Source organism: Bos mutus, chromosome 11 (assembly GCF_027580195.1).
Source record: "Bos mutus isolate GX-2022 chromosome 11, NWIPB_WYAK_1.1, whole genome shotgun sequence".
Lineage (NCBI taxonomy): Eukaryota > Metazoa > Chordata > Mammalia > Artiodactyla > Bovidae > Bos > Bos mutus.
Genome location: NC_091627.1, coordinates 85678621 through 85699642, shown reverse-complemented (window position 1 = coordinate 85699642; position 21022 = coordinate 85678621). Strand labels below are relative to the sequence as shown.

The 21022-nt window shown below is 46.8% G+C and overlaps 1 pseudogene; it reads left to right on the top strand.

The window, feature by feature from the left end:
* The first annotated feature begins 762 nt into the window (after nt 1-762).
* LOC102266164 (large ribosomal subunit protein uL6 pseudogene) lies at nt 763-1315 on the top strand (annotated as a pseudogene).
* The last annotated feature ends 19707 nt before the right edge of the window (nt 1316-21022 follow it).

Genomic DNA, 21022 nt, shown 5'->3' with positions numbered 1-21022 from the left:
GAAAAGCAATATCTGCACATGGACCAAGGAGAACCCGGTACTGGGAGGCTGCCTGCTTTACTTTACTACTAATGGATGAACATTGTGCTGCGATTTGTTTTGATTTTGTGGATATTTTTAACTATCTTGCTTCAACTTCATATTGATTATCCTAACAATGGTTATAAAGAGGATGGCCAAAGGAACCACTGATTTGGGTTCAAGACCGCATGAGGGTTCTCAGGAAAGCAGCATTCCCTAAGCACTGAGCAGAACGTGCAGCCCTTAGAAATCACACCCTAGACCACTGACAGCCTTGCCTATCCCAGGAATGCATTTTGGGGGCAGGTCAAGAGCTTCAGGTAGATATGGTCACTTGTCAGAGCCACAGTTCCCCAGACTATGAAAGGGGAACACGAATGCCCACAGAGTCTTGGGAGGATTAAATGAGATGTTTACAGATATGTAAAGTATTTGGCCTCTTCCCTGATAGCTCAGTTGGTAAAGAATGTGCCTGCAATGCAGGAGACCTGGGTTTGATTCCTGGGTTGGGAAGATCCCCTGGAGAAGGGAAAGGCTACCCACTCCAGTCTTCTGGCCTGGAGAATTCCATGGACTGTATAGTCCACTGGGTCGCAAAGAGTCAGACACGACTGAGCAACTTACACTTCCAGCAAAGACTAAAGCTGTCCCACCCCTCCCTACACGGCTTCACCATGCTTCCTACTTGCTTACCAAGTTTAACCTAAATACACAGCTCTCTTTGCAGCATCTACTGAGAGAATGGAGACCATTCCCAACAATTAGACTATCAACATTCCAGAAAACATCAAGATCACTCTGAAGAGAAGCACAACTACTGTGAAGGACCCTGGAAGGACCCTGCAGAGGGAGTTCAATGACATCAGTGTAGAACTCAGTATCTCTGTGAAGAAAAAGCAGCAGCTCCAGCCTGACAAATGGTGGGGCACTATTCAACAGAAAGGGACTGGCTGCTGTTTGTACTCTCTGTAGCCATGGACAGAACACAATCAAGGGTGCTACACTGGGCTTTTGTTACCAGCTGACGTCTGTGTATACTCACTTCTCCATCCATATTATTTCCAAAATCTCTTGGACACAAAATACATACACAGGGTTTAGATGAGGCCAGGTGTTTCTTGTTAAGTATCTCAAGACCATAAACATGAGTTAATTCTGGAAGGAAACATTGAACTTACATCAAATTCAACTGTTTTGACTCAGCAAGCCATGGCTGCTTAAAAGCAAAGACACTAGAAAAATTCTGGATGGCTTCTATGTGTCTGAGAAAGGAGCTGTTTCACAGGGTGATTAATAAGATCTTTGTAGTTGAGATCAAACCAGTCAATTCAGGAAATCAACCCTGAATATTCATTGAAAGGACTGATGCTGAAGCTGAAGCTCCAATACCCTGGGCCACCTGAGATAAAGAGCTGACTCCTTGGAAAAGACACTGAAGCTGGGAAAGATTGAGGGCAGGAGGAGAAGTGGGCAGCAGAGGATGAGACGGTTGGATGGCATCACTGACTCAGTGGACATAAGTTTGAAAAAACTCTGGGAGATAGTGAAGGACAGGGAAACCTGGCATGCTGCAAAAACTGTAGAAACATTCAGACAAGACTTAGTGACTGAACAACAACAAAGCTGTCCAACTACAGGCACAACAAAATGCAAGATGATTCCTCAGACCTATATGTGTAATTGAATATTTTAAAGATGAAAGAAAAACCCTGTATTGAAAAATACTGGATAGACAGATGTGTGACGCCTACCAAACCTGAGCTCCATATGCAATGGTCGATCCTCTTTCTTTCCATCACGCCACACAGCGTGTGGGATTCCCCAGCCAGGGACTGAACCTGTGCCCACAGCAGTAGAAGCGCAGAGTCTTAACCGCTGGGCCGCCAGGCAAGTCCCGACCCTCATAACTTGACAGCAGATTCCTTTTTTAGACAAACTGTATAAGGTCTCAACATAGTCATGGTTATTGGTATTCTTTGTCTTTAAACAGGGAGAGAGGGGATGTATTTTGGAGCCTGACATGGACAGGTGTGCGCAAGTGGGCAAACAGAGCCACCAAGCTAGATGAAAAGGCTCTGGGGACATTCTAATGCTTGAGAACCAAGGCTTCCATCTTGGTCTCTCAAAACCAGCCAGTCAGCCCTTTCCCCAGGGAGGATCTCCTGGCTCTCAGGTACCTCTATCCACTAGAGGGAAAGAAGGGAAGAAAAATGATATCTGTTGAGCATCATTTGCTTTTCGTCTTCCTTTCAACTCCTTCCTCAAATACATCCCACCCCAACATGTAATGGCCAGTGAATCCTGTTCATTATTCTTTTGAAAGACCTCTTCTCTCCATTCCCACTTTCACGGCTCCATTTGGGCCTCATCAGAGATTGCCTTCGCTCCCTAACAACCATTCCCCACTCCTCCAGGCGACTCTCACACTGCCTGCCCTAAGTATTTTCCTAGGGACCAGAGGTTGGGGGAAGGAGAAGCTAATCCTGTCATTCCCAAGCTTTGACAGCTTTACAGATAGATATTCAATTCCTCTCAAGGAAAAGAACCATTTCCTTAGCCCCATATCCCTCTGGAGCTTCATCTCTCATGTCTTATCCCCACCCCACCAGGCATTCCACACTAAAGCCACACTGCACTTATCATTTCCTGTGTAGGCCAACCCCAGGCACCACTTCATGCCTTTATTCAGGCTATTGCCGCTGGGCCTGGCTTTTCAAGTGGATTTTTACCCCAATCTCTTAAGGCAAATGTCATTAACTCCATCTCTGCAAACAAGGTGGCATGCAAGATGGGACCCTCTTGCTACTATCCAAGACAAATTCCACAACATCACAGGCATGGACTAAGCAATATGCTTTATGGGGGAAGGCAAGCGAGTCAAGTAAGGACCGACAACAGAAGTGGAAGCTAACGTCCCTTGGATCCTTCCATCCTCCCACAGAGATTCACACATGGGCCAGGAAGCTTTGGGGCCCACAGTGCGGGTCTGTGTGGCAATGGAGGCCCCTACCCCAACCACCACTCTTTCTTCACATAGTCCAAGTGCCAGGACAAACTTTACAGTGGTGCCAGGCAGTCTGTATTTGCCTGCTGTCTACAGGAGTTGTTTGAAAATGCCAACTGCCCAGATCTTAGGATATGAGACACCAAGGTGGACACTAGAGACCCTCCTGTCAGGGAAAGAACCCCTGGGCCCCCCAGGCTTACCTGAGATGCAGCAGCTCCCAAGGGAGAAGGCAGGAAAGCCCATCCAGTCCCGGATGGCTCAGTATCCCTGCAACCCAGAGTAAACACCCACTTTAGACAATTCCATTCCCAGAATGTCACTTTAGACAATTCTGATCATTGCATCACACGAGGAAACTGAAGCCCAGAACTCAAAGCACATGGGCAAGATCGCACAGCTGGTAGATGGTGGAGCCCAGATTCTAAACCAGGTCTTGTCTATGATACTGTATCTCAGGAACATCCTTGTTATCCAACCCGTGGTCCTCTGTGGCTGTGTGAAGACCCCATTCTCTCCTGGAGCAGCCCATGGGGCCAGCCCACCCATAAGCACCTCTATGGGAGGGAGAATCTGCTCCCCTGAGATCTGCAGGATGACTGGAGCCAAAGGAGGCCTTGAAGATAACAATAAACCAAGTTCACTTTGTGTTGCCTATCTCCTGAGATTTCTAGATGGCAGGGTAATTTGGTTTTCTCTTTCAAGTTGATTTTCCACTTTCTAGTGCCAGAGGCAAACCCTGAAAAAAAAAAAAAAAGCCCTATACCAACTCAGGTAAATACAGACACCATTAACAACTTCCCTCCTTCCTTTTCCTAGGAGAGCAGAAACATCAGCTCAACACAGATAATAATGAAGTCCTGCTGTGTGTGAGTATATGTGCATGCATGCGAGTTTCCATGTATATGTGTGTAGATCCTTCTGTGGGATTCTGGAAGAGTTAAATAAATATGTCTTTACCTCTTACGGATTCTGCGTCATCTGGTAGCCAACTTACAGGGGCCAAAGACTATCAAAAATTGTACAACTCTAGTTGAAGGGAAACAGAACCAGAGCAACTTAGACCCTACACTTGCTATCATTTCAAAGTCTCAGAGAATTTAGTATTTGGGGAATACCAAAAGTAACTTAAAGATGCACACACACAAACAAGATAGCTAGGGGGAAGCTGCTGCCTAGCACAGGCAGCTCAGCTCTGTTCTCTGTGATGACCTAGAGGGGTAAGATGGGACATTGTAGGGAGGCTCAAGAGGGAGGGGATACATGTGTGTATATATATATATATCTGACTCACTTTGTTTTACAGCAGAGACTAACACAACATGGTAAAGCTATTCAGTTCAGTTCAGTTCCTCAGTCGTGTCCGACTCTTTGCAATCCCATGAATCGCAGCACGCCAGGCCTCCCTGTCCATCACCAACTCCCAGAGTTCACTCAGACTCATGTCCATCGAGTCAGTGATGCCATCCAGCCAGCTCATCCTCTGTCGTCCCCTTCTCCTCCTGCCCCCAATCCCTCCCAGCATCAGAGTCTTTTCCAATGAGTCAACTCTTCGCATGAGGTGGCCAAAGTACTGGAGTTTCAGCTTTAGCATCAGTCCTTCCAAAGAAATCCCAGGGCTGATCTCCTTCAGAATGGACTGGTTGGATCTCCTTGCAGTCCAAGGGACTCTCAAGAGTCTTCTCCAACACCACAGTTCAAAAGCATCAATTCTTCAGAGCTCAGCTTTCTTCACAGTCCAACTCTCACATCCATACATGACCATTGGAAAAACCATAGCCTTGACTAGACGGACCTTTGTTGGCAAAGTAATGTCTCTGCTTTTCAATATGCTCTCTAGGTTGGTCATAACTTTTTCTTCCAAGGAGTAAGCGTCTTTTAATTTCATGGCTGCATTCACCATCTGCAGTGATTTTGGAGCCCCCAAAAATAAAGTCTGACACTGTTTCCACTGTTTCCCCATCTATTTCCCATGAAGTGATGGGACCGGATGCCATGATCTTCGTTTTCTGAATGTTGAGCTTTAAGCCAACTTTTTCACTGTCCTCTTTCACTTTCATCAAGAGGCTTTTGAGTTCCTCTTCACTTTCTGCCATAAGGGTGGTGTCATCTGCATATCTGACGTTGATATTTTTCCCGGCAATCTTGATTCCAGCTTGTGCTTCTTCCAGCCCAGCATTTCTCATGATGTCTCTGCATAGAAGTTAAATAAGCAGGGTGACAATATACAGCCTTGATGTACTCCCTTTCCTATTTGGAACCAGTCTGTTGTTCCATGTCCAGTTCTAACTGTTGCTTCCTGACCTGCATATAGGTTTCTCAAGAGGCAGGTCAGGTGGTCTGGTATTCCCATCTCTTTCAGAACTTTCTACAGTTTATTGTGATCCACACAGTCAAAGGCTTTGGCATAGTCAATAAAGCAGAAATAGATGTAAAGCTATTATCCTCCAGTTAAAAAAATAAAGAAGCAGACATGCACATATACCCACACACAAAATCACAAGCTGGTGTTTAATCTGTCTTTCTCTGGCCCAGTTCAAGGCATTTCAGGATTTATCTGTATCCCCCACTTTTCCTTCTCCCAGGCCTGTTGTTATGTTGTGCTTAGTCGCTCAGTCATATCTGACTCTTTGAGACCCTATGGACTGTAGCCCACCAGGCTCCTCTGTCCATGCAGATTCTCCAGGCAAGAATACTGGAGTGGGTTGACATGCCCTCCTCCAAGGGATCTTCCCAACCCAGGAACTGAACCCAGGTCTCTCACATTGCAGGCGGATTCAGGCCTAGGCACAGTCTTTTACTGCCCCATGACCACAGTACTGGCCTTGACCCTGCAGAAATCTTTGAGCCCTGCCTCTAAGGATTCATGTGTTCCCCTGACCAGCCCCCATAAAGGAGACATTCTTTGGGTTCTGTTGTTGCTGGAATAATTTTGCCACATCTGAGAAACTGCTGAAGTGACAGCTTCACCTGTCCATGGCTGGCTCTCTTCTCACCGCTCTGGCAACATGAGCACATGATGTAGATGCAGTCAAAGCCACGGGAGAGATCCCTGGATCCAGAGAACAGGCTGTGAGATGAGGATGACATTCCAAACAGTGTGGAAGGCATCTGGAGATCCAGCCTGAGAAATTCTGGAGGACGTGCAATTGGCCACCAGCTGCTGAAGATACAGGGACCCATGGACAGATGGTCTGAGGGAGGGCAGATGATTTTGGAGTCGTTTCAGGCATGTACTCTCTGACCCACCCAGACACCAGTCGGCCAAAGGACTCCATGGGTGTCCTCAACCCTGCGGTCCTCAACCTTACTGCCTTAATAATGGGTGGATGACAGTCAAAATATTTACAAAGGGCCAACGTTTTGCCTTTATAAATGTGTGTTTGCTTGCTGAATTCCTAAGTCCAGCGACAAGGCTTGGCTGTCTGAGATGACAGAGAGCTAAGATTCCATTCTCTAATCATCCTTATTTTTAGTCGTGGGGACAAGGGAGTTGAATTACTATGCTATCGTCCCCTGGGAATGAAACCCATCTGTTCCTAAGAATCTTAATGGAAAGGTTAGGCTTGGTTTTTTTTCTTCCATATCCTCTACTTTGGGGAGAATAGACATTCTTCAAAAACCATTTTCTAAAAATCCAGATTTTCTGATCTGTTTATAATCTCGGTGTGTTTTTTTCCCCCTATTTTATCTTTATCTTCTTCCTCATTGTCATGACTCCCCAGATCACTTAAGTTCCCCCCACCTGAACACCTACCACACAGGGAATGCTCTTTTGAAAAGTCATCTTTCCTTTAATAGATAACTGCACAGAACAGCAAGGAGGCCCTCAGGGGAGGTGGAGTTATCGAGCTCGTCATGGAATTTGGAGAGCAAGCTTGCATTTGGGAATTCGACAGTCAGCAAAGGTGCCAGTCCTTTTTCTGGAGACCAGTCAGTCTTGGGTTGAATATAAGAGTACACTCCTGATCTGCCTGAAGCTTCCATTTGCTGATTTTGACCTTTCCAACAGGGTGTGTTACCACAGCAAGCTTCCCATTGGTTCAGTGAGCCTCATTCGGATTCGGATGAGTAATTAATGTGTTTTCTGGCTTCCCACCCCATTCTAATTAGTGTACTTTACCTAACCAGCACCAGCAGGGGCTGCCGCACACTCTCTGCATCCCTTTCTACTGAGTCTATGAAGCTTGTGTGACTAGACAGTGCATGCTAATTGCTAAAAGTAGCCCTGGGAGTGTTTATGGGCTCAAGATCTCTCCTCCCACTCCCTTCCTGCCCTCTCTGCCATCCCCTCCAGTCTTTCCTCTTCCTTGTCAATTTATGTCATAATAACACCTCGATCTTGAGTCATTAAAAAAAAAACAAAAAACTTTTCAGTTAGTGTCACACCTTTGATCCCATCTAAGAAAGACTTTGATCACACCATCCAGTCCCATCACTTCATGGCAAATAGATGGGGAAATGATGGAAACAGTAAGAGACTTTATTTTGGGGAGGGGGCTCCAAAATCACTGCAGATGGTAACTACAGTCATGAAATTAAAAGACGCTTGCTCCTTGGAAGAAAAGCTATGACAAACCTAGACAGCATATTAAAAGCAGAGACATTACTTTGTCAACAAAGGTCCGTCTAGTCAAACCTATGGTTTTCCCAGTAGTCATGTATGGATTTGAGAGTTGGACTATAAAGAAAGCTGAGTGCTGAAGAACTGATGCTTTTGAACTGTGATGTTGGAGAAGACTCTTGAGAGTCCCTTAAACTTCAAGGAGATCCAACCAGTCCATCCTAAAGGAAATCAATGTTGAATATTCATTGGAAGGACTGATGTTGAAGCTGAAACTCCAATACTTTGACTACCTGATGTGAAGAACTGACTCCTTGGAAAAGACTCTGATGCTGGGAAAGATTGAAGGCAGGAGGAGAAGGGGACGAGAGAGAATGAGATGGTTGGATGGCATCCCTGCCTTGATGGACATGAGTTTGAGCAAGCTCTGAGAGTTCATGATGGACAGGGAAGCCTGGCATGCTGCAGTCCATGGGGTCACAAAGAGTTGGACATGACTTAGCAATTGAACTGAACTGAAGAAAGACTTTAGGGATGGGATGGCAGGTGGGTGGGGGAGCCTTGGGGCTGACCTGAGAGCACAGGTGGAAGGCTAAGAAAGGTTTCAAGAAAGACAGCCTGCCCAGACCGTGACCTTGACCCCGTGCTCATGGAGGAAGAGAGGACACAGCCCAGGTGAGACTTCTTCCAAGTGGAAAAATGACCAAGGTCTGACCAAGGGATGAGCAGCCTTGATGAAGGTCACTCCAAAGCCAATGGCAGGTATTTGTCTAAAATCGTGCTCTCTCCTTTCCTACATCTTCTCACTAGATTCAGTTCAGTTCAGTTCAGTTCCTCAGTCGTGTCCGACTCTTTGCAATCCCATGAATCGCAGCACGCCAGGCCTCCCTGTCCATCACCAACTCCCAGAGTTCACTCAGACTCATGTCCATCGAGTCAGTGATGCCATCCAGCCATCTCATCCTCTGTCGTCCCCTTCTCCTCCTGCCCCCAATCCCTCCCAGCATCAGAGTCTTTTCCAATGAGTCAACTCTTCGCATGAGGTGGCCAAAGTATTGGAGTTTCAGCTTTAGCATCATTCCTTCCAAAGAAATCCCAGGGCTGATCTCCTTCAGAATGGACTGGTTGGATCTCCTTGTAGTCCAAGGGACTCTCAAGAGTCTTCTCCAACACCACGGTTCAAAAGCATCAATTCTTCAGAGCTCAGCTTTCTTCACAGTCCAACTCTCACATCCATACATGACCACTGGAAAAACCACAGCCTTGACTAGATGGACCTTTGTTGGCAAAGTAATGTCTCTGCTTTTCAATATGCTCTCTAGGTTGGTCATAACTTTTTCTTCCAAGGAGTAAGCGTCTTTTAATTTCATGGCTGCATTCACCATCTGCAGTGATTTTGAAGCCCAAAAAAATAAAGTCTGACACTGTTTCCACTGTTTCCCCATCTATTTCCTATGAAGTGATGGGACCACTTCATAGATTAGTGCGTCTCAAAATATTTTAGCAACAGGATCTTCACCTAAAACAAAATTTGGGCAGAATCGACTGTTCAAAGCAGACAGAAGTTCAGAATGTTGTTGTTCAGTTGTTAAATCGTGCCCGACTCTTTGCAGCTCCATGGACTGCAGCACACCAGGCCTCCCTGTCCTTCACCATCTCCCAGAGTTTGCTCATACTCATGATGTCCATTGAGTCAGGGATGCCATCCAACAGCATGGCTACTGTTGCTGACCAAAATCTTGGCTTTCTCTGCCCACCAAAGCCAAATAAAAAATACAGAGACAGAGTCTGGAGGAAATAGAAAGGTGGGTTTTATTCTCAGATGCAGAAAGGGAACACAGTAGGGAACTGTACCCCAACTCTATGAGGGGTCTGGGGCTTATATAAGGCAAGGGCTCAAAGTCAGGAGCTGGTGATAAGGAACAAAGGTGATAGGATCCTGATTTCTTCCTCTTGCATTGTTTTAAAGACAGTCAGAAGCTGCAGCCAGAAACCCAGTAATTGAATCTGGCAGTTTGGTGGCTCTCACCTTCTTTCTGATATGGAACTACAAGGGGAAGGACGTTGTAAGGTAAACATCAGAAAAGGATGTATTTAGCATAGAGTCAAAGGAAAATTGTGAATTGTAGCTCCTGCAGAGTTAGGGAGCAGAAAAGCAAAGTTAGTTACAGACATGCTGAGTTAGGAGCGGTTAAAGTACAAACACTAGGAATGTGCAGGCCTGCTCACTGTTCTCTTTACCATCTTTGTTCTCAGGACAGGGAAAGAGAAAAACTCATTCCTCTTTTTTCCTTCTCACTGCAACACTATCATCAAAAAGTCCACAAATAAAAACTGCTGACAAGGATGTGGAGAAAAGGAAACTCTCATGCACTGTTGGTGGGAATGTAAATTAGAGTAGCCACTTTCGGGAACAGTATAGAGGTTCCTCAAAAAGGTAAAAACGGAACTACTATATGACCCAGCAATTCCATTCCTGGGTATATGTCCAGGAAAACCAAAAATACTAATTTGAAAAGATACACGTAGCCCAGTGTTCATAGCAGCAATATTTACAATAGCCAAGACATGGAAGCCATCCACGAGCCCTTCAATATGTGAATGAATGAAGAAGATGCAGCACATATATACACCACATCTTCTTAATCTATATATCAAGTACTCAACCATGATATGAATAAAATTCTGCCATTTACAGCAATATGGATGAACCTAGAAAATATTATGCTTAATGAAATAAGACAAAGACAAATCTAAGACAAATTTGACAAATAAGATTTGTCAAAGACAAATCTAAAAAGTATACAAATGAATGTATATGAAAAACAGAAACAGGCTCACAGATACAAAAAACAAATTTGTGGTTACTGAAGGGAAGAGGGAAGGGGAGAGGAGCAAATTTGGGGTATGGGATTAACAGATACAAACTACTATGCATAAAACAGATAAGCAACAAAGATATGCTGTATGGCACAGGGAATTATAGCCATTATCTTTTATTTATCTATTTTTTATTGAAGGACAATTGCTTTACAGAATTTTGCTGTTTTCTGTCAAACCTCAATGTGAATCAGCCATAGGTATACATATATCCCCTCCCTTTTGAACCTCCCTCCCATCTCCCTCCCCATCCCACCCCTCTAGGTTGATACAGAGCCCCTGTTTGAGTTTCCTGAGCCATATGCCATTATCTTTTAATAACCTATAATGGAGTATGTTGTTCTGTGTGTGTGAAAGTCTCTCAGTTGTGTCTGGCTCTGCCAGGCTCCTTTGTCCATGGAATTCTCCAGGACAGAATACTGGAGTGGGTAGCCACTCACTTCTCCAGGGAATCTTCCCAACCCAGGATCGAACCCAGGTCTCCCGCATTGCAGACGGATTCTTTACTGTTTGAGCCACCAGGGAAGCCCAAGAATATTGGAGCGGGTAGCCTATCCCTTCTTCAGGGAATTTTCCTGACCCAGGGATCAAACCAGGGTCTCCTGCATTGCAGGCGGATTCTTTACCAGCTGAGTTACCAGGGAGTATAATCCGTCAAAAATACTGAATCCATATGCTGTATGTCTGAAAGTAATACTGTGTAAATATTATTGTAATATATTACAGTATTGTATACATATTATTGTTACAATATAATATTTTATATCAACTATAATTTTGAAAAGAAGGGCCGCCTGGGGGCAGGGGGTCCTTGCCATGCCTCCAGCAAATGCAATGGGAAGTGTTAGGAACCACTGCTCCCGGGACCAGCAGCCTCCTTTGGGCAGAAGGACACTGTAATCCTAGCCTGCTCTCCCTTCCCCCAACCAGAGGGGAGGACAGATGCTCCCAAGTAAATGAGCTGAAATTCAAGTAAGAGAAATTCCTCGGGGCTGTTTACTTGGTGTTCCATGCTGACAGGTTCTCCCGTGGCCTCTGGCTGCATCATCCCTGGGGGTGCGGGGAGAGAGCAGGGCGGCGGCGGCCGACAGTGCCAGAAGCCTGGGCAGCATTGGGTGGCAGTGCCGCTGGCCTGAGGAGATGAGGCGTCTGACTCTGCCCACCTGCTTGATCCTTCCCACATCTCTCCCTCTTGCAGACAGATTCCTGGCTCTGTCGTGCGGGGTTTCCTCATGCCTTCTCACCCATTCTTTACCAAGTCTCCATCAAATCAGACAGCAGGGGACTTCCATGGTGGTCCAGTGGTTAAGAATCTGCCTGCCAAAGCAGGAGACATAGGTTCGATCCCTGGTCCAGGAAGATCTTACACGACAAGGGCAGCTAAACCCAAGTGCCGAAACAATTGAGCTTGTGCTCTGGAGCCCTGGAACTGCAATTCCTGAAGCCTGCGCACCCTAGAGCCCATGCTCTGCAACTAGAGAAGCCGTCACAATGAGAAGCCAGGCACTGCAATATAGACCCAGCACAGCCAAAAACAAACAAACAAACAAATATCTTTAAAAAAAATAAATAGGTAAAAAAAATTTTTTTAAATCAGACAGCAGGGATTTGCAGGGGAAGAGCAGATATGGAAATGTTAGTACAAAGACAGTCTTACTCTTCTTTTTAACTGTTGAGCAGCCTTCAGCAAGCATCAGGCAAAGCCAATCGAAGTCTCCTCCCTGGTCTCTCCCAGGGGCAGCAGGAGGTGTGCCGAACCTGGAGTCAGGAGCCCGGCTCTGCTTCCAGCTCTGCTGCAAACCCTCCCAGTGGTCCCGAGCAAATGGCTCGACTCACTCAACTGGGCTTTCAATAACAAGGCAGTTTCTAAGGGCTCTTCTAGCTCTACCTTCATGTTTAGAAGGTCACCAATGGTTACTGCCTGGCGAGCCCTGCTCTAAGAAAAGGCATCCAGGAGGCTCTTTTGGAGAAGTTACTTGGATAATGTCCTGCCCCGGGCCAGCTGAAAGAGAGAAGATGCCCAGAACAAAAGCAATTCACACACTGGGCCAAGTGAGGCTGCCACCAGGGAGCTTGTCTGCCCCAAAGGGACCCTCCTTATTGATGGAGGCCAGATCATTAGGTGCTCCTTTGTCAAGGGATGAATACCAGGGTCTCGGAGAGCATGTCAGAGTGACCACAGGAGACAGGACGCTCTAGACAAGGACTGGACGCTGTCCACTTCTCCAAGGCACTCCCACAGACAGCGCTGGCAGCACTTGGACAAGGCACAGCTGTGCCACTGTTGAGACACCTTCCAGGGCTCTTCCTCCTGTGGCCTGGCAGCCAATACTCACCACCTGAGGAGAGCCAGGCCTCCTTGTTTTGTCTTTGCAATCCTAAGCACCTTGAGCAATTGATCTATTCTATTCAGTAAGTGGGTCATGACAGGTAAGGCCTGGGTCACAAATCACGCAACACCTTGAGTCCCATGTGGGGCAGGACTTGCTCCTAATCCAACATGTGGATTAATTCCTTGTGGGTCAACCAGACCAAATATTCCTTTAGTCAGGAGCCCTGGGGACTTCTCTGGTGGTCTGGTAGCTAAGATTCTACACTCCCAATGCAGGGGGCCTGGGTTTGATTCCTCGTCAGGGAACTAGATCCTACATGCTGCAACTAAAAACATCTCACATGTCGAAAGGAAGATCAAAGATCCCAAGTGCTGCAACTAAACCCAGGGCTACCAAATAATTTTTCTTTTTTTTAAATCAGGAGCCCTGTGTAGTTTATTATTAACTAGCAAGGCGATGTTGCCAAATGTGCTTGACCTCTGTCTTGTCTCCTCAGCATCTAATGGGGACAATATCATTCAATCCACTCACCTCCTTAGGGCTGTTGTAGAAAGAAATCAAACGTGATCATGTATGTGACCCTTGTTAGGCATAAATAACGTGTGAGATAAATAGTTGTCTTGATACCCAGTGAAGGGCGTGAGACAGCAGGATGTGGACATCAAGCGCACTGGCTCTGAAGTCAGACCTGATTGGGGTCAGATCATGGCTCTAGCACTTCCTGCACAGGTGACCTCAAACAAATGACTTTAGCCTCTCTGCGCCTCAGTTTTCTCATCTGTACAAGGGAGTGATAATAACAGCCTCTGCTTCAGAGAGTTGATAATGAAGTTGATGCATGTCAAGGGCTTAGAACAGAGCTTACCAGAGTGAACGCTCGATACATGTTCATTATATTAAGAGGAACACGTTCCTCTGGCCAGAAGCACATTGTGTAGGCTCCCACAGCCTTCCTGTGCGCTTGGGAATGAAGCCCTGACTGGGCGGATCCTCCTCCCACAGAGGCGGGCCGGGCCCCCATTCTGCTGCACCTGTGCTGTGGGGCCTCAGCAGCTGCCTCCCACCTGAAAGCCTCAGTCTGCCCCCAGCAGAGAATGACCATCATAATGGCCAGTGGCACAATCATCTGGGTGGTTTATTAGTGGCGTCTCAGAGGGACCCCTTCCCCCTAGACTTCCGGGGTGTGCCCTGAGTGTGGGGGCAGGGGGAGCATGAAAATATACACCTCACAGAATCAGGGCAAAAGACAAGTCCAGGGCTGAGGAGCAACTCCTTGGAAAAAGTACAGAGAACTGTTTTTGCCTTAAACACCTTTAAAGAAAAGGATTGCCCAGTTCAAGAAGGAGGGGACATATGGCTGATTCATGTTGATATTTGGCAGAAACCAACAAAATTCTGTAAAGCAATTATGTTTCAATTAAAAAATAAAATAAGGTTGGTCCACTTTTAACTAAAAAAAAAAAAAAAAAGGATTGCCCAGCCTTTCCTCGGGCCTTTGTATTCCTGGTGGGGGACATAGAAATCCCCCACCTTGAGTTTGAAATGAGGTGGACCTTTTAAAAGGATTTTAATTTCCAGAATTCAGCCTGTTCCTCTCTGCCAAGCCCTTTACTGGAAACAGCGGTCCTTGACCCCCTGAGTAGGCAGGAAGTGGGAAGGGTGGGCACCCAGCCTCAGTGACCTTTGCTCTGCTGTTGCCAACCATGTGACGTGAACAAAGGAGCCTCAAACCCTGGGGGCCTGGCCCAGGCTGAGCACTCTGAGCGGCCCAGGGTGGGAGTCTCCGCCACGCACCACTCTGTTCCTGCAGCAGTTCTCAGCAAAACTGCTCGGTGACCCTGAGAAGGGTCGCCTCTGGAGCTGAAGGGCAGGCAAGGGGAGCCCCACCGCACTGTGAGTGTCTCTTGTGAGTATCTCGGCCGCCAGCTGAATTGCCACACTGGCTGCAGCGTCTGTCAGTGACCTCCTTCTCTTTAATTTCTTTTTATTAAAATCTGGTTCATGTACCATATTATGTAAGTTACAGGTGTACAATGTAGTGATCAGTGACTGCCTCCTTGTGCAGCCAGAATGGCATCTCTGGCCCCGAGTCTGGATTTCCTAACCCCCAGATGCAAGCTGCGCATGGTACTGCAGCAGTGACCAGTTCTTGGTATTTGCTCAGGTGGCATGAAGACCTTTATCCTTGAATCAGACCTGAACCAAACTGTGGATTCTGCCAGCCCGGCTTGCACAGTCACCTCCTGAGTGAGTCCTAATGACTGACACGTGTGATCTGAGGTAAGGAGCATTAGAGCTCCATCAACACACAACCCCCGCAAAGCTCTGGGTTAGAAACGAAGGGCGGAGAGCTCCTGCCTTGTCGGCCTGCGGCACAGGCCCTGACCTTTGACGGACGTCATATTCCTCCAAGGAGGACCACTCTCTCTCTTTACATCAATAAGAGGGTATCGGCACTGAGGTTTTCTCTGTGGAGGTCAAAATACATTCTGCAGATTTTGCCTTTTCCAATGTCAAAAAACATTTTTTTAATTTCAGTATTTTCTGAGGCAAAATCTATGTGAGGTATGATATTGTTATTACAAATCCCACTATACAACTAACCAAAGGCCCAGGGAATCAGAGGAGCATAATTCATTCTCTCCTTCAACAAATATCTGACCAGCATAAGACTAAAACAGGGCGTCCCAGTTGGCTAGTGCTCAAGATTCTGCCTGCCTTGCAGGAGACGTGGGTTCGATCCCTAGATTGGGAAGATGCCCTGGAGGAGGAAATAGCAACATGCTCCAGTATTCTTGCCTGGAAAATCCCATGGACTGAGGAGCCTAACAGGCTATAGTCCATGGGATCACAAATAGTCAGACACAGCTGAGCGACACACACAGCACAAGATTAAAACAGCCTGCAAAGCAATGTGTCAAGTTCCTCTCACTGAAACACAGCCTGTAGTCACAAGATTTGCCAGTTCAGCAGGAGTGGTCAGAGTCCAAGTAAGACCTTTGGAGACCATAAATACAAAACCGATTAAGAAATCTCATCCTAAATATTAAAAAAAAAATACTAAATCACATTTTTTTAAGTACGAAGGGATGAAAACAAGGATCTGATTTTTCCTGTGAGGAATATTTCGCTAGCAAAAGATCTCCACCCCTCTAACCCTCCCCTCTCCACCAAATTTCTAATCTGGCCTAAAGGGTGGGGGTAGAGAGGGGTTGCATTTAAGGAAGTTATTGCTTAGAAAGTGAGAGATCCTTCTCAGAGGGGGAAGAGAGAGAGACTTCCTTACACTGAAGAGTGGTCTAAAGTAGGCCATGACCATTGTAAGGCTGCTCACTGGGGGAGGGACGAGAATTCTCTGGAGGAGCTGAGCCTGATGCTGTAATCTTGGGGTAGGGAAGAGAGCAGAATCCAACACGGAAGTCTCTGGAAGGAACTAAGGCTGTTCCAGCCTCTGGCAGAATGATCAAAGGGAAGATATGGAGCCCAAGAAGAAAATTGTCTTGATTCATCCAGGAAATGAAGGACAAAAGCAATAACTCAGTTTCCACAGAGAAGTATGTGTGCATTCTTGGAAAAACAGGAGGAGAAACACTGGCTTTTAAAGGTCAGCTTTAGAAGATACTGGGGTTCCCTAGTAGCTCAGTAGTAAAGAATCCACCTGCCAAAGCAAGAGATGCAGGAGACATGGGTTCCATCCCTGGGTCGGGAAGACCCCTTGGAGAAGGAAATGGCAATCCACTCCAGTATTCTTTCCTGGAGAATCTCATGGACAGAGGAGCCTGACAGGCTACAGTCTACGGGGTCGCAAAGAGCTGGATATAACTTAGCCACTGAGCATGTGCATATGCACTTAGAAGACACTAGATTCACAAGTCAGGGCTAGGTGAGCAGAGAGAAGCGGAGATTAGAAAGCTTTGGAAATAACAGTAATATTTTCGGTTAATACAAGTTGAGCCTTCTGACCTCCAAATCCTGCAGTCTTCAATGTACCATCCCCTGAGATTCATCCTCACTTGGTTCTGCACCAGGATGCTGGATACATCGACGCTGTGTGGGAGGGACACCACGGGAGCCCAAAGGGGGACAGGTGAATCCTAGGGTACCGCTTTACAAAAGCCATTTCTCCTCGACCTTGGATAGTTCTAGAAGAGCGTGACCTACCATACAAGGGGCAGAGAGGTGTCCAAAGACATTCAATTTGCAACTTCCTTGAGGTTTTCACCCAATACTTTTTTCTGATTGAACCCACATCTCCTGCATTGGCAGGCAGATTCTTTACCACTGAAAGTGAAAGTGAAAGTGAAGTAGCTCAGTCATGTCTGACTCTTAGCGATCCCATGGACTATACAGCCCACCAGGCTCCTCCGTCCATGGGATTTTCCAGGCAAGAGTACTGGAGTGGGGTGCCATTGCCTTCTCCGTTAACAGCGGCTAGGCATATTATATTTACTTGGAGCTGGTATACTTGGTGACAGCCTTAGTGCCCTCGGACACGGCGTGCTTGGCCAGCTCGCCAGGTAACAGCAAGCGCACGGCGGTCTGGATCTCCCTGGATGTGATACTGAGCCCCGAGCAAAGCCCAGTATCTTCTACAGCGGACCTTAAAAGCCAATGTTACTCCCTCTTGTTTTTCTAAGAACACACACACACCTTTCTAAGGAAACTGATTACTGCTTTTGTCCGTTTGTTTCAATTTCTCTCTAAACAAGTTTCTTAAGTTCAGTTCAGTTGCTCAGTCATGTCCGACTCTTTGCGACCCCATTTCTTAAGCTGTTAGGAAAATAGCAGTTCTGAAAGCAGGGGTCCCTGGACTAGCAGCACCAACATCTCCCTGGGGAACTTGTTTTAACCACAGACACTGGACCTGACCCAGATGGAGAGCATCAGAAACTTTAGGGGCGGGGCCAGCAACCTGTTCGGTTGATGCTGATACCAGCTCGTTTGAGAACTGCTCCTGAGCAGAATGCAGGCCCACTGAGCTATAAGAGACTTATTTTACCTTTTCACTACTTATCGATCGCTGTTTGGCTTTTGTATTTAAACTTTCAGTGACACATAGCTCAAGGTTTCTGGTGTTATTATGCATGTTGTTGAGTCGACTATTCTAACTTCAGGGGTGAGGAGGAGGTACCTAGGTCAAATTTGTAATTGGATCCCCGTATCTTTCTTTTTTAGGCTGGGGAAGTGCAGCAAAGTAAAAAAAAAAGAGCTGTGGCTGCATTTGGCTCCCTCTGAGCTGTCTGGATTGGCCAGGCAACTGAGATGTGTCCTTAAGACCTGCTGCAGTTGGTTCCTTCCCTTTGGAAACCAGAACTCAGAGGACGGCACGAGACAGGCTGCAACAGTTCAGACGGCTCGCAGGCTGCCCAGGTTCCTTTTCATTTACCAGGTTCATTTATCCTAGCATTTCTCAGCATCGACCTCCCCTCCCCCACCAATCAATCCCCAGGGAAAATGGAATTTTATCACCCTGGACACTCGGTTCTACCCTCACCCTTTGGCTCCCCTCTCTACCCCCGGCACACATTCCATCTGGCTCTGTGTGTGTGTGTTCTGGGCCTGCCAGAACATTCCAAGACAGAAGCAATTGCTTCCTGCCTGGCTCACGTTGTCAAGCAAGATATGTGAGGCCAGAGACAGGTATCTGTCAGGGAAGCCAGATGTATGATGCTGGCAACCTGGCACAAGGAGAAGAGGAGGGCACAGGGGTTTCTGTGTTACCCCTGGAGCTAGCTAACCAGGAAGGTTGTTACATAAGGAAGCATGTGGGTTTGAGCACAGCTGTTCACCTGTTGCTGATTAGTGCGCTGCATATCAGCCATGCAGGCTCACTGAGCTGTCAGATGCAGACAGACGCAATCGAGAAGGGTCGGTTCTGTTTAGCAAAAGCTTTTATTGAACCCTGGACTCTGTTAGGTGCTGGGAAACCTGAACTAAGTAAACCAGAGTCCATGCTCCCAAGGAGCTCATGGTCAAGGAGAGGAACACGGGCCAGTAAACAGTCATTTACAGTCCCCATGAGAAGACAAGGACACTATCTCCACTGGACAAAACCCCTGCAGAAATGCTCTGAGAGTTGAGTCAGGCAGATGTGGTATTTTCCAGATGGGTGTTCCAGGCAGAGAGAACAGTATGTACAAAAGCAACGTGCCCTAACTCTGAAACAGTCACATTAAAGCTCAGGTTCAAATGCCAGGAGCAGCGTTAGGAATGTGGCCTCCTTCTCACAGGGCCAAAATCCAAGCCGGACAACCAGAGAGGAGGAAGGCCCGCTGCTGCCAGGCAGACTCTGTGCAGACCCTGATGGCCCCAAGAAGGAAGAGCAGGGCCGCTCTGCAAGAAGAAAGTGTGGGAGCTGGAGCCCGGGGACATCTTAAACCCCTTATGTATCTGGGAGGTTATGAACCAGGATAAAAGGGAGAATCTAGGTGTGCAGAACTGAAATCTGCCCATCTGAATGTGACAGGAGGTTTAATAAGAGCCCTGCGGGTGGGGAGCACAGGAGACATGAGAACTGGAACGTTTACAGAACAAAAAAGAATTCGCTTGCTGGAGGTGTGTTCTGTGTCTCTACCAAAAAGAGATTTTCCATCCAAGATCAGGTCCTCAGCTCCCCCCACAGTGTCACTCTCTGTGGGTTATCTCATGGGGCCCAGGACTTCAGCTGCCATGGACAACCCCCATCTCCCCGCCAGTCTCTCTCCTGGCAGACAATTGCTCACTGGACATCTTCACCTTGACACTCACGTACACTCCAACTTAACGCCATTACGTGTCCCAAACTGAGTATCTCCTCACTATCCTAGATTCCTCCCTCCAGCCCGCCCCAGTGGACTCTAGCTCAAGGGACAGGACTTCAATTCACCTTAATGCCTCACCCAGCAATCCCCAGCAGGTCTTGCTCTCCCCTCCTTTCTCTAATCAAATTATTTACTAAATCTTTTTTTTTTTGGCTCTGCATGTGGGAACCTAGTTCCCTACCCAAAGATCAAACCCTTGCCCTAAGCCTTAGAAGTGCAGAGTCTTAAAACTACTGGACCACCAGGGAAGTCCCTACTAAATCATTCTTGAACCTATTCACCTTAGATTAGTTTCCTATGGCTGTGTTTGTGCGTGCAAGTCCCTTCAATCGTGTCCAACTCTCTGTGACCCTATGGACTGTAGCCCACCAGGCTCCTCTGTTCATGGGATTCTCCATGCAAGAATACTGGAGTGGGTTGCTATGCCCTCCTCCAGGGGATCGTCCCAACCCAAGGATCGAACCCACATCTCTTATGTCTCCTGCATTGGCAGGCAGGTTTTAACCACTAGCGGCACCTGGAAAGCCCTTCCTATGGCCACTGTAACAAATCACTACAAAGTCAGTGCCTTAAAACAACATGAATTAATTACCTTGCAGTTCTGGAGGTGAGAAGTGGGAAATGAGCTAAAATCAGTGTGTCAGCAGGGCTGTGGTTCCTTCCAGAGGTTTTAGGGGGGAATCAATTCCCTTGATATTTTCCAGCTGCCTGAATTCCTTGGCTCCTGGCCCCTTCCTCCATCCTGAAAGACAGGAGCACAGCATCTTCAACTCTTTTTGATTTTGATGAAATGCCTTCCTCCATCTTTCAAGAATTCTTGTGATTATCCTTCCTGATCCCATCCAGATAATCCAGGATAATCTTCCCATTTCAAAATCCTGAATTTAATCACACCTGGAAAGTCCCTTTTGCCTTATAAGGTATCACAGGTTCTGAAGATTAGGAAACGGACTTCTGCGGGCCATTACTCTGCCTACCACATGCTTCCTCCTATCCCAGTACCATGGCACCAGCATCTCTCACCCAGCTCCAGTGGGTACCAGCACACTGCTCTTATTCGAGCCACTCCTATGTTATCCTTTTATAGCTGCCTGATCACAGGCCTGTCTCCTTTGAGCTTTACGTGCTGTGAGGACAAGGTTGGAATCTTGCAACATGTATGTTGGTACACCCACTATGGGAAAAGTATGGAGGTTTCTCATAAAACTAAAAATACAATTTCCAAATGATCCAGCAATCCCACTCCTGGTCAAATATCCAGATAAAACTGTAATTCAAAAAGATACATGCACTCCTGCGTGTTCACAGCAGCACAGCTCACACTAGCCAGGACATGGAAACAACCTAAATGTCCACCGACAGATGAGTGGACAAAGAAGATGTGGTACATACATACAGTGGAAGGTTACCCAGTCATTAA